This window comes from Haliotis asinina, chromosome 5 (assembly GCF_037392515.1).
Source record: "Haliotis asinina isolate JCU_RB_2024 chromosome 5, JCU_Hal_asi_v2, whole genome shotgun sequence".
Lineage (NCBI taxonomy): Eukaryota > Metazoa > Mollusca > Gastropoda > Lepetellida > Haliotidae > Haliotis > Haliotis asinina.
The window spans coordinates 9317531-9334198 of NC_090284.1; the positions used below are offsets into that span (position 1 = coordinate 9317531).

The 16668-nt window shown below is 39.8% G+C and overlaps 2 pseudogenes; both read left to right on the forward strand.

The window, feature by feature from the left end:
- The first annotated feature begins 4710 nt into the window (after positions 1-4710).
- Positions 4711-4915, forward strand: LOC137285358 (U2 spliceosomal RNA; annotated as a pseudogene).
- Positions 4916-14771: 9856 nt separating this feature from the next.
- Positions 14772-14976, forward strand: LOC137285359 (U2 spliceosomal RNA; annotated as a pseudogene).
- The last annotated feature ends 1692 nt before the right edge of the window (positions 14977-16668 follow it).

The window sequence follows — 16668 nt, forward strand, 5'->3', positions numbered from 1 at the left end:
TTTTGGAATGTAACGCCGACGCATATCCTCATAGCGTTTACAAATATAAACAATATGAATTTCATCTTCGATACTTTTACAGTGTTTACATAACACAATGTCGTCATTGGAAGAGGCAATACTTCGTCTAGTATATTTGATACCAAGTGCACTAGATCCTGATCTGAATAACGTGAAAAGACGTTTAGATTTATTACTTATGTTCAATGATAGATATTTTTCACAGGTCAGCAGCGATTTATGTGATTTGTAAAACGACAGCGAAGGAGCATCTAGGGAAAGATGCCACTCTTGCATGGAGCAGTTGTTAATTCTTTCGGTAAACATATATAGAAACATTTTTGTATCGCCAACATCTTGGGAAATCCAAGCAGTACCAAAACCATAATGAAATAACAAATCACTGACGTGACGAGCCCATGTTGCACGTTTCCTGAATTCAACAGATAATAGGAATTGATAACATTGATATGGATATCTACTTGGATGCATTCTTAATAATCTCAGCCAGTATTTAATACATTTGACATAATAAACATTGCTTAAGGGTGTCCTCCCACATTCCCCATATGCAACAACATTAGATGATCTGTAACTAATCTGAAGTAAGAATTTGCAAAATTTTCGATGGATAATTTCAATACTTTCTCTCTTTTTAAAACCCCATATCTCGGCACCATATGTTAGAATTGGTACAATTTTTTTATCAAAGATGTACCATTCTTCTGAGGGTGACATGTCGTATCGTCTTATAAATGACTTGATCGGCCACAGTGCCTTATTAGCTTGATCGGATAATGTTTTACATGCCCTAGTCCAAATCAGTTTTGGAGTTATCATAAGTCCTAAATACTTATAAATATTGACAGTTTCCATCTGGGTACCATTATAAAACCATTTTTCATGTTTGGACAATGGGCCACCCATTTTAAAGACAATAATTTTACTTTTATCAGTATTAATATCCATACCCCATTGATGTGAATATATATGTAAGACGTCAAGGCGACGCTGTAATCTTACGACAGTATCGGCAATCAGAACCAGATCATCTGCAAATAAGAGAGCAATGATATTCAACATATTTTCAGAGATAAATATACCATCATCAAACTTGGTTTCTAATATCGATACAAGTTCATTGATATATAAAGAGAATAGTACAGGACTAAGGACACAGCCTTGCCGAACCCCACAGGCGCTACCAAAATATTCAGTTAATTTCTTACCGTACTCACAGATTACAGTGGCCTTGACATTAGTATACATATTTTCAATCAACTTGAAAAATTTACCGTGGATCCCATTGTGCAAAAGAACATACAATAGTTTAAACCTATTCACCATATCAAAGGCCTTACGAAAATCTATGAATGCAACGTATATCTTCCCATTTTTGCGTGTTAAATATTTCTGAATGATTGTCTGGAGAATAAAGATACTGTCCACAGTCGAATGGTCAGTCTTAAATCCACCCTGATATTCTCCAATTATCTCATGAAGTTCCAAGAAGTACTCCAACCGTTTGTTTAGAACCGAAACAAAAATTTTGCTCATTACATTTAGAAGAGAGATTCCCCTATAGTTATTCGGGTCAGATCTACTACCTTTCTTATATAGTGGGATGATAATACCAGCTGACCAGGAATTTGGCCAAACACCGGATGAAAGAATTTTGTTGAACAGTAATACTAAGTAAGGAACAATTATATGTTCAGAATATTTGAAAAACTCTGCGGGTATACCATCATCGCCTGGGGATTTGTTATCTTTCAGATGTCTGATAGCATCTAGTACATCTTGAACTGTAAAGTCACATGATAGAATATCATCGTCATTAATACAGTCAACACATGTATTGAAGTCATGTTTATCAATGTATGATTCGACATCTTCTGAAAAGTTGCCATCTTCTGGCAACGTCGGGTTCAGCAAGTCCTTAAAGTATGCAGCCCATGTTGATGGCGTTACACGTTCTTCCATAGCACGATTTGTGGTATATTTTTTCACAAGTCTCCAAAATGCTGAGCAGTCTCTAGAACAAGCTGCATCATGTATTTTGTTTGTAATCGAACGATTATAGCTATCTTTTTTGGTTTTACAGGTCTGTTTGAACTTGGATCTAATGTCTTTAATTTGTATCTATTCAAATTGTCTAATGTTGTTGTTTTTCTAAACATATTAAGTAATTTGTACTTTTCGCGTTTAAGAGTCTGACACTGTTGATCAAACCATTCTGACTGTTGATTAGAGTCAATGGTTTTGGCATGTCTACATTCCATATCTTGCCCACAGCTTTGCAGAATGCGCAGCAATATGTTAACTGCTTTATCAGTGTTGACATGTAGACTGTTCATAAAGTCCTGGAACAAATTGCTTATATCAGCATTTTGCAGGTTATCAAGATATGATTGTGATTTCTCCATTATTCCATTTAAATTTACATCTATTACTACAAAGAAAATACTTATCATCGGCTGGCCTGCCAACATCGAACAGGGATCAGATTATAGTTGTGAGTGGGAGATGATCTGACTCCGTGCGAGAGATACTCTTGAAGTCCTCCACATAACGGTACAACGATGCTGACACTGCAATGTAGTCTGGTGTGCTACAACCAGTGGGGCCAACATATGTATAGTCCCCCTCGTCTGAGAATCTGCCATTCAACAGGTACCATCCAAACGTTTTGCATAAGTCTAGCAATTCTCTACCATAGTTATTTACAACCAGATCTTTGTTTTTACGATTTGGGTACACAGGTGGGGCATCAAATTCCTCGTATGTGTCTTCGTCCAAGGGTAAAAAGTCCACACTATCATCAACGATATAGTCTAGTTCAGTGCCAGTTCTGCTATTAAAGTCGCCACAAATAATGAGGTCAGTGTCTGGGAATTCGTTTTTTATTACCGCAACATAACTTTCCAATCGCTCAACCCCATCGCTACTGTTGGGTTTTTCAGGAGTTATGTAGACACAGCCCAGTATGAGCTTTTTGCCTGACCTTATACACCGACTAGATACAAGAAACACGGCGTCTACCCACTCCTCGTGTACACGATGGAAAAAGGATGAAATATTGTCACGTATAAATATAGCGACACCACCGCTGAACCGACCGATGTTGTTTACCTTGGGGCGAACTGATTGAAATGCACAGTGACAGGCGATTAAGTTACTGAAGTCATTAGAACATTTAGCCCAGGTTTCGGTCAAACATATGGTGTCATATTTAGAGATAAATTTACAAAAGTCTGGATGAATGACTTTACTATACAAGCCGTTTACGTTCCAACACAACAAGCTTATTAGTTGCAGAGAATGTGATGCATCTGGGGTGCACGTGGAGCACGAGCTTTCTGATCGGGTGTCAATATCAATGTCGATATCAGTCACAGGGTCAAGGCCACTCTGCTATAAAGCACTGTGATTTAGGTCATCATGACCTGGTGAATGTAATCCGTGTATATCTCCGGCAAATCGGACTAGAGCCCCGGAACTATCTGGCATGAACTTGACAGCATCTATAACTAGAAGTTCGCCTCTGATATAGGCTGTTTTGCCCTGGTCCCTGGCTTGTTTAAGGTGGGGTATGAGTTGTTTTCTTCTGAGTCTCGTTTTTTGGAGAGAAGTCTTCAGATACTCTGAAAGTGGTGTTACCTTTCAGTTCTGCCTTAGCTTTGGTAAGGACACTGAGTTTGTCGTCTCTGGAGACGAACTTCATCATGATAGGCGGATTTCCCCCCTGTTCACGCTTTGGGCCCAACCTGTGAACAGTGTCGAAAAGAATATCGTCCCCGTTTTGTAGACACAATGTATCCTTCAAAAATTAATAAACTTTTCTTTTAGATTCACTCGATTCTTCATACCGTCCTTCCATTTCCATTCCAAACAAAATCAAATTATTTCTTCTGGAGTAGTTTTCACTTTTATCAAGTTTAGCCTCTAAAGCAGTGATAGTGTTTGCCTGACACATTACAATCTTCCTAAGATCTTTATTTTCGTTTTGAATTTTTGTTCCAACTGATTATTAAGTTTTGCACTGTTTTGGTCCACTGTATTTTTCAGGGTCGTTAGCATTTCACTCATGGACGCTATTGTCTTATTCAATGCATCAAATTGGCCAGTTAGTGTTTTCATAGACTCACTCATACTGGTCTCCGCCTCGGTGTCCGGCTGGGATCCCCTCCCCCTTGTGCTGGGTCCGGGTCCCGGGTTGGGCTCGATGTCACCCGACAACAGAAGCTGCCATCTTGCGTCAAATGTAAACATTGTAGAATCCGTGCAACTCCTGTCACACGTGCGCACGTTTGAAATTTCTTGACAATAATTAAAATTGTTTGTGCTGAGCAAATGAGAGAAAATATGTCTGAGATTCACACTATGTATCATTATACTGTGACTCATCAACATGATGACAGTTAAAGTGACACCAACTGCGTACAGCCTGTAGGCGACGTCCATACCTGGGGTCCATATTGTCTCCGCCATGTACTTGCTAACATGTTCAATTTGTCTGTGACCCATGGGCATCTTAAAACACCCAATTCTGCACCTCCAACTGTCCACGTCGATCCCCATTCTTCATTTAACGTGTTGTGCCCAAGAAAAAGGCACTACAAAGACTTGACTAAGAAAGAAGAGCGTATTTTCCTCTCCCGCGATGTCGTCGCCGTGTCTACCTTCTCAGGGGCGGGTAACCAGTCCCTAATCGCTTCTCGGCCTTTTGGCTAAGATCAAAGTGTAGTATCTGTTCTAAACATAAACAATACATATTAATCTTTTCTCACTTTCTTTCGTGCCTTCAGGCTATTAAAAACCTATCATGTAAACATCCACTTTTAATAGAAATTATTGAACTTCATAATTATCTTGCAACTGGCCATACGATATCGTCTTCTGTTGGGTACCCAGCCATGTTGGAATCTCTGGTAACACTTTGGCAGACCTTGCTGCTAAGGCAGCGCTCAACAAATCTGTGACACCACTTCTTATTCCCTATACTGATTACAAAGCTACCATTAGATCTTACATCCGTGATTTGATGCAGAAGAAGTGGGACACTCAAATATGTATCAATAAATTACATGCAATAAAACCATATGTTTTATACCTACTTGGGTCGTCGGTCCAGATTTGAAGAGGTCATTATACGACGATGTCGTATTGGCCACACCAGGTATACGCATGAATATCTTTTGAAAGGTGAGGATCCTCCCTTTTGCATCCCTTGTGATGAAATAAACACGGTCAAGCATGTCTTGCTTGACTGTGTTGAATATTCCATCACAAGGGACAATTGTTTCAAAACAAGAACTATGAAGGACCATTTTAGTAAGTTCTCATTTACTTATTGCATTTTTAAAAGATTTGAATTTATTGACTGACATGTAAATAAATAAGTATTTTATGATTGGAAGATGAATTAGTAACTGAGATTGTTAGTGGCTGTATCCTCGAGGGGGTTGAAGTACCGTAAAATTATTGTCCTCCTGAGAGGGTACGTAAGTCCCAAAACATTTGAAGTCAATTTTAGTCTTCCATTTCTTTAGCCGTAGTACTTCTGTCATTTTAATTTGCGGCTAATCTTGCATACAATCGCCATCAGCTGAAGGGATGGTATAAATCCAGCTAGGGACCATGCAGGTAGCAGAAGTTCTATAAGTCCCCATGGCCTCTAGTATGGTGATCTACCTTCAGTTGTTGGTGGTCTATAGCCTGCTTTTATATTGTACTGTCCGAATAGTGAAACTGGTTTTAACTTTTCACGCTAGTTTTAATTTTTATTGTGATACTCTAGTTGTTTTACTGTCCTTCGTTGACAGGTTTTTACCATATGCATAAATTCCTTTTTCCAAGAATGTCCTCGTCACGATATGGCTGCAATATTGCCGATGTTAAATTTTAACTCACTCACTCCTGTTGCTCAACACACCCCTTTGGCCCTGAATTCACCTAGACGTGTGGTAGAACTGGCTCGATACTATCTATCGGCTGGTCAGGCCTGTGCATAGAAACTAGTTTTGCCCATTCATCTTTTTTGGCCTTGGCTATTTGTATTATCAATTTCAATTTATAAATTATTGACATATCTCCTTGCCTAGAGTCCTATGTCAGAGGGCGGTGGCTCATGGGACAATCATGGTGATGTTGACCTCCAAATTCAATATGTGTCCGATTTCTTGTGTTGGAAAGAACCATCCTGACATTTAATTGGTATACAGATATCGCGTCATATTCATTGGAGTATAGCATCCCTGTCCCTTAGAGCCTGTATTTTGGAGATCCGGTGCATAATGGCACTGTCCTTGTTGACGCTCCATGGTGGGTGGTGAGCAGGGGCATCTTCCTTCTATCATGGCACTTCGACTCAATGGTTCATCTAGAAATGAAAAAAGAGACGTCTAGAGGATTTAGATCCCTGAACTAGTAGTATGTCTTCCAGCAGTGACTCCTGGGCTAGATTTTTGGTAATTGAAGCTGCAGACCTTCTTCCAAACAACTTCAATCCGTTCGCCATTTCAAAGGCTATCACCGGCATTTGTGGAGAGGTAAAAACGGTTACTCGTCTCCGTAGTGGCTCGCTTCTTGAGGAGTGTGCACGGAGACAGGAATCTCTCAATCTGCTGTCAGATAACACTTTTGCCAATGCACAGGACACTAAACTCCTGGTGTGGTGTTATCCGAGATAAAGCTCGTTGTCTCTCTGACATGTCAGAGGAGGATATTGCAGCAGAGCTAGAAGATCAAGGAGTGTCAGCTGTGAAACGTTCCATGATATGAAAAATAGAGAATTCTGACGAAAACTTATTTGTTGACTTTTGCTCGCCCGTCTCTCTCGCAGTCACTTAGATCAGGCTATTTTAACATCGGGGTGGATGTGTATGTCCCCAATCCTCTTCGGTGTTATAAATGCCGACAGTTTGGTCATGGTTCCTACTCATGCTGTAATCCTGCAGTATGTCACCTGCAGTATGCCACCTGCAGTATGTCATGGGTTGCTGAAGGCCCATTCTACCCCGGGACTTTCACGGGTCGAACTTTGCGAGGGCTGACTGGTCATTATATAAAACATTGTCTAATGATCGCTTAAAACCCGGTGTTTTTGTGAACAGCGAACATCCGATACAGGTGTTTTTCGATTTATTGAATGACAATGCTGACCTGACTATACCCAAGTCTTCTGCTGTTCCACAAATCCGTAAGCCATGGTTCAACAATGAATGTAAACAGGCCAGGAAGTGTAGGAAGAAAGCTGCAATGTTTTTTCGTCGACACCTTACCGTACATAATCTGGACAAAGTTAAAATTTTAAATGTCAAGACTAGACGTGCTTTTAAACAAAATAAGCGTCGGTCTTGTCGAAATGTATGTTTCTAAAATCAATTCGCGCACGCCTGTGTCAAAGGTGTGGAACATGACTCAAAGAATAAAGAGCAAAGGTTCTAAATTTACTGTTCACCATCTGAAGGATCGTGATAATTTATTAACTAATAAATCTGACATTGCCAATAAACTCTCGCCACACATTCATCTTCGTCAAATTATGTCCCTGACTTTCAAAAGTTTCAGAGTGAGAGAGACCCGTGAAGGTCCCGGGGTAGAATAGACCTTCAGCAACCCATGCTTGCCATAAAAGGCGACTATGCTTGTCGTAAGAGGTGACTAACGGGATCGGGTGGTCAGGCTCGATGGTTCCCACTCAGAGTGAGAGAGTTTAGTTTTACACCGCACTGAGCAATGTTCCAGCTATATGGCGGCCGTCTGTAAATAATCGAGTCTGGATCAGACAATCCAGTGATCAACAACATGAGCATCGATCTGCGCAATTGGGAACCAATGACATGTGTCAACCATTCAGCGATCCTGACCACCCGATCCCGTAAGTCGCCTCTTACGACAAGCACAGTCACCTTTTATGGCAAGCATGGGTTGCTGAAGGCCTATTCTACCCCGGGACCTTCACCTTGTTCATCAGGAATCGCCTCAAATGAGGGTTTTCTGAGGAATAACTCTTGTCATTGAATCATTACTTGTTTTGAAGATTGATAAACCTGTGTCTTGCTATCAAATCATTGAAATCACATTACTGAAAACTTCCAATTCATAGTGCTACTAACTGGTTTCGAACCTGCAGAGAGATGCGGCTGTGAGTCGCATACCAAATATTAACATTAAATCTGAAGCACATTTTCGTTCTGCTCATAAGTTTGATCAAAACCTCAAAATTGGTTTTTTTTGAAAAAGTAATTCCTTGACCTCCGTAAATCACGTCTGCCCTATCGGCATTTCCCAATTTCCCTCTGCCGTGATTTGTCGATTTTGATCTTTTACAAAACAACGTCCTTCCTTCAAAGGGTTAACCGCCAATACGTTGACTGATGGTTCAGTGTTGCCTAGCCAAATTACTTTCAAAAGAAAGGTGGACTTCATGCAAATAGTGTGCTATCTTGGGTGACCAATGCGACTGTACACCAGTGTGAACAACCTGGAACAGTCACCAGTTGAGAAGCTGGTACGACAAACAGGTGCAGTGTTAAGACGTTACGGTGCAATAAATGATCATGAGCAACTGAGGAAAATCACCAGTGCGTTTTCAACCTACATGGACCCTACTTGGACTTATACCATCTCTTCCGCCGCTGGCGGCTGTAGGAGAATTTAGCAATAACCTTGAATAACAAAAATACTACGTTTACAAAATTTGTAGGTTTGAATTTACATTGCAAGTTAGAAGACTCACGTACCCTTTCAGAAGGACAATAATTTTTCTTCAATACCTAACCCCATTGAAGATACAGACACTAACATTCGCAGTTCATGATTTATACTACAACGTATTAAAAATTCTAAATTGTTTCGACAATAAAATTCATACCTGATCTCATCATGGTTGATCCGGAGAGACCATACAGCAAGTCGTGAACCCAAGGCGCTAATGAATATTTTGTTATGCAAGATTTCCACAACCCGCTGGAAACGTCAGTCCTTCAGCACCAAGAATGCTCCACAACAGAATCTCCCATCCAGACCTTCTGATACAAGTATTAGTAGAGATTGGCAAGAAGCAAGTCCCATTTATGCAGTCCTCGAAGGCTACAGGTCCGGCACTTTTACCAACATCACCATTCGTACCAGGAAAGACATCGACACCACAATCAGCGATGTGAAGGTTACAGCCAACAACACCGCAATCCTCAGTGCAATAGCAGAAGTTTCAAGGTCAGGATGCTGAAGAGACAAAGGCTGTTTGTCCTAAATACTTGCACAGTGTGTAAGTGGAAAAAGCATCCTGGTCACGTCAGTGAGTCTTGCACCGGCTGTCAGGATAGGATAAGGCACCTGTGACGTCTGGGTAGCGAAGTACTTAAAGGTATGTTTCTCTTCCCCTAACCCAATTTCATTTGCTAAGTTGTCTTGTTTCCTACTATCTACACTCCAATAATTCGATACGCATTGAATAATGTGCGGCACGGACATGAACAATATTAATATGAGGTGTTTAGTGAGAATATACGAGAGCACCTAAAACTTCAGAGTAATGTATATACCTTTGAAGTGTCTTAATGTGTTTTAGCGTTTTAATGAAGAAGAATGAATCCAAGTGTAATAGTGTTCGTATGCAATATACTACATAACTATAGAAATTCATTAACTCTGATCTTTCGCCGCATTGCAAATTTTACATTTCAAGGTAAGCAGAACGAATGGCTCTAGAATTTAACCTTAAATGATTAGTTAAAATATTTGACTTCTGTCTAATTAAATTTGAAATTGAGCTTCTTCAATGGTATTTTTGCAAACCAACCGATGTGTTTATGACCACCAATCACGAATGTAAGAAAATACGCCATTATAAGAAGAAGAAGGGTTTATTTGTATAAAGGCCATACGACCCATAGAACAAGATGGTACAATAGTGATTTTGGTTACCAGTTTCATGAAACAACGCTAACAGGAGCAGAATAAACATGTTCTAAGTACTTGACAAAGTTATTTATGATATTAATGTCTGATGATGTACATATGCTATGGAGGGAATAATAGTATCCATGGACCGTTTTTGGAATGTAACGCCGACGCATATCCTCATAGCGTTTACAAATATAAACAATATGAATTTCATCTTCGATACTTTTATAGTGTTTACATAACACAATGTCGTCATTGGAAGAGGCAATACTTCGTCTAGTATATTTGATACCAAGTGCACTAGATCCTGATCTGAATAACGTGAAAAGACGTTTAGATTTATTACTTATGTTCAATGATAGATATTTTTCACAGGTCAGCAGCGATTTATGTGATTTGTAAAACGACAGCGAAGGAGCATCTAGGGAAAGATGCCACTCTTGCATGGAGCAGTTGTTAATTCTTTCGGTAAACATATATAGAAACATTTTTGTATCGCCAACATCTTGGGAAATCCAAGCAGTACCAAAACCATAATGAAATAACAAATCACTGACGTGACGAGCCCATGTTGCACGTTTCCTGAATTCAACAGATAATAGGAATTGATAACATTGATATGGATATCTACTTGGATGCATTCTTAATAATCTCAGCCAGTATTTAATACATTTGACATAATAAACATTGCTTAAGGGTGTCCTCCCACATTCCCCATATGCAACAACATTAGATGATCTGTAACTAATCTGAAGTAAGAATTTGCAAAATTTTCGATGGATAATTTCAATACTTTCTCTCTTTTTAAAACCCCATATCTCGGCACCATATGTTAGAATTGGTACAATTTTTTTATCAAAGATGTACCATTCTTCTGAGGGTGACATGTCGTATCGTCTTATAAATGACTTGATCGGCCACAGTGCCTTATTAGCTTGATCGGATAATGTTTTACATGCCCTAGTCCAAATCAGTTTTGGAGTTATCATAAGTCCTAAATACTTATAAATATTGACAGTTTCCATCTGGGTACCATTATAAAACCATTTTTCATGTTTGGACAATGGGCCACCCATTTTAAAGACAATAATTTTACTTTTATCAGTATTAATATCCATACCCCATTGATGTGAATATATATGTAAGACGTCAAGGCGACGCTGTAATCTTACGACAGTATCGGCAATCAGAACCAGATCATCTGCAAATAAGAGAGCAATGATATTCAACATATTTTCAGAGATAAATATACCATCATCAAACTTGGTTTCTAATATCGATACAAGTTCATTGATATATAAAGAGAATAGTACAGGACTAAGGACACAGCCTTGCCGAACCCCACAGGCGCTACCAAAATATTCAGTTAATTTCTTACCGTACTCACAGATTACAGTGGCCTTGACATTAGTATACATATTTTCAATCAACTTGAAAAATTTACCGTGGATCCCATTGTGCAAAAGAACATACAATAGTTTAAACCTATTCACCATATCAAAGGCCTTACGAAAATCTATGAATGCAACGTATATCTTCCCATTTTTGCGTGTTAAATATTTCTGAATGATTGTCTGGAGAATAAAGATACTGTCCACAGTCGAATGGTCAGTCTTAAATCCACCCTGATATTCTCCAATTATCTCATGAAGTTCCAAGAAGTACTCCAACCGTTTGTTTAGAACCGAAACAAAAATTTTGCTCATTACATTTAGAAGAGAGATTCCCCTATAGTTATTCGGGTCAGATCTACTACCTTTCTTATATAGTGGGATGATAATACCAGCTGACCAGGAATTTGGCCAAACACCGGATGAAAGAATTTTGTTGAACAGTAATACTAAGTAAGGAACAATTATATGTTCAGAATATTTGAAAAACTCTGCGGGTATACCATCATCGCCTGGGGATTTGTTATCTTTCAGATGTCTGATAGCATCTAGTACATCTTGAACTGTAAAGTCACATGATAGAATATCATCGTCATTAATACAGTCAACACATGTATTGAAGTCATGTTTATCAATGTATGATTCGACATCTTCTGAAAAGTTGCCATCTTCTGGCAACGTCGGGTTCAGCAAGTCCTTAAAGTATGCAGCCCATGTTGATGGCGTTACACGTTCTTCCATAGCACGATTTGTGGTATATTTTTTCACAAGTCTCCAAAATGCTGAGCAGTCTCTAGAACAAGCTGCATCATGTATTTTGTTTGTAATCGAACGATTATAGCTATCTTTTTTGGTTTTACAGGTCTGTTTGAACTTGGATCTAATGTCTTTAATTTGTATCTATTCAAATTGTCTAATGTTGTTGTTTTTCTAAACATATTAAGTAATTTGTACTTTTCGCGTTTAAGAGTCTGACACTGTTGATCAAACCATTCTGACTGTTGATTAGAGTCAATGGTTTTGGCATGTCTACATTCCATATCTTGCCCACAGCTTTGCAGAATGCGCAGCAATATGTTAACTGCTTTATCAGTGTTGACATGTAGACTGTTCATAAAGTCCTGGAACAAATTGCTTATATCAGCATTTTGCAGGTTATCAAGATATGATTGTGATTTCTCCATTATTCCATTTAAATTTACATCTATTACTACAAAGAAAATACTTATCATCGGCTGGCCTGCCAACATCGAACAGGGATCAGATTATAGTTGTGAGTGGGAGATGATCTGACTCCGTGCGAGAGATACTCTTGAAGTCCTCCACATAACGGTACAACGATGCTGACACTGCAATGTAGTCTGGTGTGCTACAACCAGTGGGGCCAACATATGTATAGTCCCCCTCGTCTGAGAATCTGCCATTCAACAGGTACCATCCAAACGTTTTGCATAAGTCTAGCAATTCTCTACCATAGTTATTTACAACCAGATCTTTGTTTTTACGATTTGGGTACACAGGTGGGGCATCAAATTCCTCGTATGTGTCTTCGTCCAAGGGTAAAAAGTCCACACTATCATCAACGATATAGTCTAGTTCAGTGCCAGTTCTGCTATTAAAGTCGCCACAAATAATGAGGTCAGTGTCTGGGAATTCGTTTTTTATTACCGCAACATAACTTTCCAATCGCTCAACCCCATCGCTACTGTTGGGTTTTTCAGGAGTTATGTAGACACAGCCCAGTATGAGCTTTTTGCCTGACCTTATACACCGACTAGATACAAGAAACACGGCGTCTACCCACTCCTCGTGTACACGATGGAAAAAGGATGAAATATTGTCACGTATAAATATAGCGACACCACCGCTGAACCGACCGATGTTGTTTACCTTGGGGCGAACTGATTGAAATGCACAGTGACAGGCGATTAAGTTACTGAAGTCATTAGAACATTTAGCCCAGGTTTCGGTCAAACATATGGTGTCATATTTAGAGATAAATTTACAAAAGTCTGGATGAATGACTTTACTATACAAGCCGTTTACGTTCCAACACAACAAGCTTATTAGTTGCAGAGAATGTGATGCATCTGGGGTGCACGTGGAGCACGAGCTTTCTGATCGGGTGTCAATATCAATGTCGATATCAGTCACAGGGTCAAGGCCACTCTGCTATAAAGCACTGTGATTTAGGTCATCATGACCTGGTGAATGTAATCCGTGTATATCTCCGGCAAATCGGACTAGAGCCCCGGAACTATCTGGCATGAACTTGACAGCATCTATAACTAGAAGTTCGCCTCTGATATAGGCTGTTTTGCCCTGGTCCCTGGCTTGTTTAAGGTGGGGTATGAGTTGTTTTCTTCTGAGTCTCGTTTTTTGGAGAGAAGTCTTCAGATACTCTGAAAGTGGTGTTACCTTTCAGTTCTGCCTTAGCTTTGGTAAGGACACTGAGTTTGTCGTCTCTGGAGACGAACTTCATCATGATAGGCGGATTTCCCCCCTGTTCACGCTTTGGGCCCAACCTGTGAACAGTGTCGAAAAGAATATCGTCCCCGTTTTGTAGACACAATGTATCCTTCAAAAATTAATAAACTTTTCTTTTAGATTCACTCGATTCTTCATACCGTCCTTCCATTTCCATTCCAAACAAAATCAAATTATTTCTTCTGGAGTAGTTTTCACTTTTATCAAGTTTAGCCTCTAAAGCAGTGATAGTGTTTGCCTGACACATTACAATCTTCCTAAGATCTTTATTTTCGTTTTGAATTTTTGTTCCAACTGATTATTAAGTTTTGCACTGTTTTGGTCCACTGTATTTTTCAGGGTCGTTAGCATTTCACTCATGGACGCTATTGTCTTATTCAATGCATCAAATTGGCCAGTTAGTGTTTTCATAGACTCACTCATACTGGTCTCCGCCTCGGTGTCCGGCTGGGATCCCCTCCCCCTTGTGCTGGGTCCGGGTCCCGGGTTGGGCTCGATGTCACCCGACAACAGAAGCTGCCATCTTGCGTCAAATGTAAACATTGTAGAATCCGTGCAACTCCTGTCACACGTGCGCACGTTTGAAATTTCTTGACAATAATTAAAATTGTTTGTGCTGAGCAAATGAGAGAAAATATGTCTGAGATTCACACTATGTATCATTATACTGTGACTCATCAACATGATGACAGTTAAAGTGACACCAACTGCGTACAGCCTGTAGGCGACGTCCATACCTGGGGTCCATATTGTCTCCGCCATGTACTTGCTAACATGTTCAATTTGTCTGTGACCCATGGGCATCTTAAAACACCCAATTCTGCACCTCCAACTGTCCACGTCGATCCCCATTCTTCATTTAACGTGTTGTGCCCAAGAAAAAGGCACTACAAAGACTTGACTAAGAAAGAAGAGCGTATTTTCCTCTCCCGCGATGTCGTCGCCGTGTCTACCTTCTCAGGGGCGGGTAACCAGTCCCTAATCGCTTCTCGGCCTTTTGGCTAAGATCAAAGTGTAGTATCTGTTCTAAACATAAACAATACATATTAATCTTTTCTCACTTTCTTTCGTGCCTTCAGGCTATTAAAAACCTATCATGTAAACATCCACTTTTAATAGAAATTATTGAACTTCATAATTATCTTGCAACTGGCCATACGATATCGTCTTCTGTTGGGTACCCAGCCATGTTGGAATCTCTGGTAACACTTTGGCAGACCTTGCTGCTAAGGCAGCGCTCAACAAATCTGTGACACCACTTCTTATTCCCTATACTGATTACAAAGCTACCATTAGATCTTACATCCGTGATTTGATGCAGAAGAAGTGGGACACTCAAATATGTATCAATAAATTACATGCAATAAAACCATATGTTTTATACCTACTTGGGTCGTCGGTCCAGATTTGAAGAGGTCATTATACGACGATGTCGTATTGGCCACACCAGGTATACGCATGAATATCTTTTGAAAGGTGAGGATCCTCCCTTTTGCATCCCTTGTGATGAAATAAACACGGTCAAGCATGTCTTGCTTGACTGTGTTGAATATTCCATCACAAGGGACAATTGTTTCAAAACAAGAACTATGAAGGACCATTTTAGTAAGTTCTCATTTACTTATTGCATTTTTAAAAGATTTGAATTTATTGACTGACATGTAAATAAATAAGTATTTTATGATTGGAAGATGAATTAGTAACTGAGATTGTTAGTGGCTGTATCCTCGAGGGGGTTGAAGTACCGTAAAATTATTGTCCTCCTGAGAGGGTACGTAAGTCCCAAAACATTTGAAGTCAATTTTAGTCTTCCATTTCTTTAGCCGTAGTACTTCTGTCATTTTAATTTGCGGCTAATCTTGCATACAATCGCCATCAGCTGAAGGGATGGTATAAATCCAGCTAGGGACCATGCAGGTAGCAGAAGTTCTATAAGTCCCCATGGCCTCTAGTATGGTGATCTACCTTCAGTTGTTGGTGGTCTATAGCCTGCTTTTATATTGTACTGTCCGAATAGTGAAACTGGTTTTAACTTTTCACGCTAGTTTTAATTTTTATTGTGATACTCTAGTTGTTTTACTGTCCTTCGTTGACAGGTTTTTACCATATGCATAAATTCCTTTTTCCAAGAATGTCCTCGTCACGATATGGCTGCAATATTGCCGATGTTAAATTTTAACTCACTCACTCCTGTTGCTCAACACACCCCTTTGGCCCTGAATTCACCTAGACGTGTGGTAGAACTGGCTCGATACTATCTATCGGCTGGTCAGGCCTGTGCATAGAAACTAGTTTTGCCCATTCATCTTTTTTGGCCTTGGCTATTTGTATTATCAATTTCAATTTATAAATTATTGACATATCTCCTTGCCTAGAGTCCTATGTCAGAGGGCGGTGGCTCATGGGACAATCATGGTGATGTTGACCTCCAAATTCAATATGTGTCCGATTTCTTGTGTTGGAAAGAACCATCCTGACATTTAATTGGTATACAGATATCGCGTCATATTCATTGGAGTATAGCATCCCTGTCCCTTAGAGCCTGTATTTTGGAGATCCGGTGCATAATGGCACTGTCCTTGTTGACGCTCCATGGTGGGTGGTGAGCAGGGGCATCTTCCTTCTATCATGGCACTTCGACTCAATGGTTCATCTAGAAATGAAAAAAGAGACGTCTAGAGGATTTAGATCCCTGAACTAGTAGTATGTCTTCCAGCAGTGACTCCTGGGCTAGATTTTTGGTAATTGAAGCTGCAGACCTTCTTCCAAACAACTTCAATCCGTTCGCCATTTCAAAGGCTATCACCGGCATTTGTGGAGAGGTAAAAACGGTTACTCGTCTCCGTAGTGGCTCGCTTCTTGAGGAGTGTGCACGGAG